Source organism: Chlorocebus sabaeus, chromosome 2 (genome assembly GCF_047675955.1).
Source record: "Chlorocebus sabaeus isolate Y175 chromosome 2, mChlSab1.0.hap1, whole genome shotgun sequence".
NCBI lineage: Eukaryota > Metazoa > Chordata > Mammalia > Primates > Cercopithecidae > Chlorocebus > Chlorocebus sabaeus.
Window position 1 is genome coordinate 59033312 of NC_132905.1, and position 3678 is coordinate 59036989.

The 3678-nt window shown below is 41.4% G+C and overlaps 1 pseudogene; it reads left to right on the forward strand.

The window, feature by feature from the left end:
• Positions 1 to 1986: 1986 nt before the first annotated feature.
• Positions 1987 to 2460, forward strand: LOC103215190 (large ribosomal subunit protein eL24-like; annotated as a pseudogene).
• Positions 2461 to 3678: the final 1218 nt, after the last annotated feature.

The following is a 3678-nucleotide window of genomic DNA, read 5'->3' on the forward strand; positions in this document are numbered from 1 at the left end:
AACACTGGGGGCCAGGCGTGGTGGCTCACACCTGTAATCCTACCACTTTGGGAGGCTGAGGTGGGCGGATGACTCAAGGTCAGGAGTTCAAGACTAGCCTGGTCAACATGGTGAAACTCTGTCTCTACTAAAAATATAAAAATTAGCTGGGTGTGGTGGTGCATGCCTGTAATTCCAGCAATTTGAGAGGCTGAGGCAGAAGAATCACTTGAACCCGGGAGGCACAGATTGCAGTGAGCCGAGATTGCATTGCTGCACTCCAACCTGGGCAACAGAGCAAGACTCCATCTCAAAAAAAACAAAAAACAAAAAACAAAAAACAAACACTGGGGGTTGAATTTCAGCAGATGAATTTCAGAGTAATGCAAACATTCAGACCACAGCAGGAGTTAACCTAAGGAGCAACCCTCCATCAATGAGTGGTGGGAGTGGATAGATTCAAAAGCCTACTTTCTCATCCCTCAGTCAAGATGATTCTGTTCCATCCTTACATAGTCCCTTAGAGGTCCCCAGCTGAATTGAATCACAGCTGTCCTTATTGGTAACCTGCCCATTAAGGTCTCTTAAATCTGCTTCCTTCCCTTCTCTGTCTCATGGTCCCTGTCTCTCAACCACTTCCTGGGATAACCTCCAAAATAAACTAGCTATGCCCCTAAACCTTGTCTTGGGATCCGCTACGGGAAATCAAAAACAAGATAGGTCATTTGACAAATGATCAAGGTAGTTAGTAGCAAAACTAGAATTAGAACCCAGTTCTTCTGGTTCTAGACTATGTTCTTTAGTCTTACCAGATGTGGGAGTAATGCACTTGAAGCAATGATAACACAGCATCCAGCACTATATAATTGGACACTAATAGCCAAGCACTGCCTCTGCACGCCATGCTTACATCCTAAGGCTAGTATTAGGAATTATTCTTCTGAGTGGATTCAAGTAGCAACATAATCAGCAAATGATTGAAGGGGCGACTGAGGTGCGCGTCACTGAAGCCAAGAAGGGATAATTTTTTAAAGATAATGAAATAGTAGTGATATGCGATATTTTAAAATCTTATGGGGGAAGGGAGCCTACAGTAGTGGTGCACAGCTGTAAGTATGACTTAATGATGCAAGTTTTAAAAAGCCCAGAGGTACCGGTCAGCAGCATTTACTAGACCATGTGTTTCCATAAGCAAGGCACATGTATATATTTGACAAATGACTTATTAGTAATGCTATAGGGTGGCGGTGCTGTGATATACTAGAAAGATGCCTACTCCATGATATTTTAAGTCAATTTTAAAAGTTAAATAGAAGTTACTATATTAAATGCCATCACTGTCAATATCATGGTATATGAAATGAAAAGATGCTCATCAAAAGAAGACCAACTAGATAAATTGCTTCATGTAAGATCCACAAAACAAAACTCTACATAACTGTTTAAAAGGATGAGGTAGATCTATAGCTTTCCATATCCTGATACAGAAGGATCTCCAAGATATGTCAAGCAAAAACACAAGATGCAGAACAGTGTGTAAAGAGTGCAGCTATTTACATATTTTAAATGCTATAGTAGCTGGGTTTGGAAATGTAGAGGTACACAGATAGACAAAGATGTGCTTAGAATAACTCAGGAAGGCCAAGTAAGATACTGGTAATCCATTACTTCCGGAAAAGGAAACTGGAAGGCTTGTGGCAGGAATGAGAGGGATATTTTTTGCTGTCCTTTTCACAATTGAATTTCCTATGATGTATTGTTTCAAAAATATTATAATAATGAAAAAATATATGAAAGCTGTCCTGGAATCCAGCCATCAGAGAAAGAAACTAGACCACTGACTGATAATGTGGAAAGAAAGGCCCAGCCAACGTCTATACCAAGGCCGCAGTACAAGAGTGAAGCTATCTTGGACACTGCAGCCTCAGCAAAGCTCCTGGTTGAATGTGCTTAATATATGAACTGTTCTCTTTACCATCTTGTTCCTCCTCCCGTGGAGCTGCCGCCATGAAGGTTGAGCTGTGCAGTTTCAGCAGGTACAAGTTCTACTCCGGACACGGGAGGTGCTATGCCAGGACCGACGGGAAGGTTTTCCAGTTTCTTAATTCAAAATGTGAGTAGGCGTTCCTTTCCAAGAGGAATCCTCGACAGATAAACTGCACTGTTCTCTACAGAATGAAGCACAAAAAGGGACAGTCAGAAGAAGTTCAGAAGAAAAGAACCCGTTGTGCGGTCAAATTCCAGAGGGCCATTACTGGTGCATCTGTTGCTGATATAATGGCCAAGAGGAATCAGAAACCTGAAGTTAGAAAGGATCAACGAGAATAAGCTATCAGGGCAGCTAAGGAAGCAAAAAAAGGCTAAGCAAGCATCTAAAAAGACTGCAATGGCTGCTGCTAAGCACCTACAAAGGCAGCACCTAAGCAAAAAGTTATGAAGCCTGTGAAAGTTTTAGCTCCCCGAGTTGGTGGAAAACGCTAAGCTGGCAGAGTCGATTTTTAAATAAAGATTGGATTAAAAAAAAAAAAAGATGAGCTTCTCGACCCACAGAGTCATGTGATATAATCCAGATGAGCTCTGTCGACCCACAGAGTCATGTGATATAATAAGTCATTTTGGTTTAAAGACACTAAAACCTATATGCACACACATGAAGAAAGAAAGGAAAGAAAAATAGAGAAAAAGAGAAGAATGCAAAAAGAGTTGAATGCAAAATGGTGACTTTTCCAAAGTAGAATACAAACGTTAAGTATGAGACACATTTTGGGTGACTCTTGTTGCTGCTAAGTGATAGGAAGTACTTAACTGTGTACATAACACCATCCCTGAGTGGTGATCTCCTATGATAGGGTCCCAATTATACAGTAGAAAACATTCAGATCTTGGAGAAAGGCTGGACTAGATTTAAACAGTTAGCAAGTTCCTTAACCTCCCGAGCCTCAGTGAAACAGGGATAATAACACACATTTTGCAGAGCTCTTGTGAGCCTTGAAGAAGTAGGCTCCCACACACGATTCTATGGTTGAAAGAGAGTGGGTATATAATAATCATTGACTTTTTGAACCACCACCATCCCACCCCAACTGTATCAGTTATCTAATGCTGCCTACCAAATCATCCCCAAGCTTAATGACTTAAAAGAATATGATAATTTATTATCTTATGGTTTCTGGGGGTCAGAATTCAAGAGCAGCTTGGCTATTTAGTTCTCTCTTGAGATCCCTTGTGACGATGCAGTCAGATTTTGCCTAGAGCTGTAGTCATCTGAAAATTGGAGCTGGAGGGTCTAACTCCAGCTAAGTCTAATTGCTCACTTATCATCACTTACATGGCTGGTAAGTTGGTACTGCAGTTAACAGGAAGCGTCAGTTGCTCTCCCAGTGGTACTTCCAACAGGACTGCTCAGGTGTCCTTACAGTAGGTAGCTTGTTTACCTCCAAGTGAGCCATCTTTGAAAGTCATATAGCATCACACAGGTTGGCCCTGGTACAATGCAGGAGGGGACTACACAAGGGCATGAATTCCAAGGGAAGGAATATTGGAGTACTATTACGGGCTAAGTTGTATCCCCTCAAAACTCATGTTGAAGTCCTAACTCTCAGTACCTCGGAATGTGACTATATTTGGAGATAGGCTCTCTACAGTGGTAATTAAGATTCTATTAGTCGTTCTTACATTGCTACAAAGAAATTCCTATGG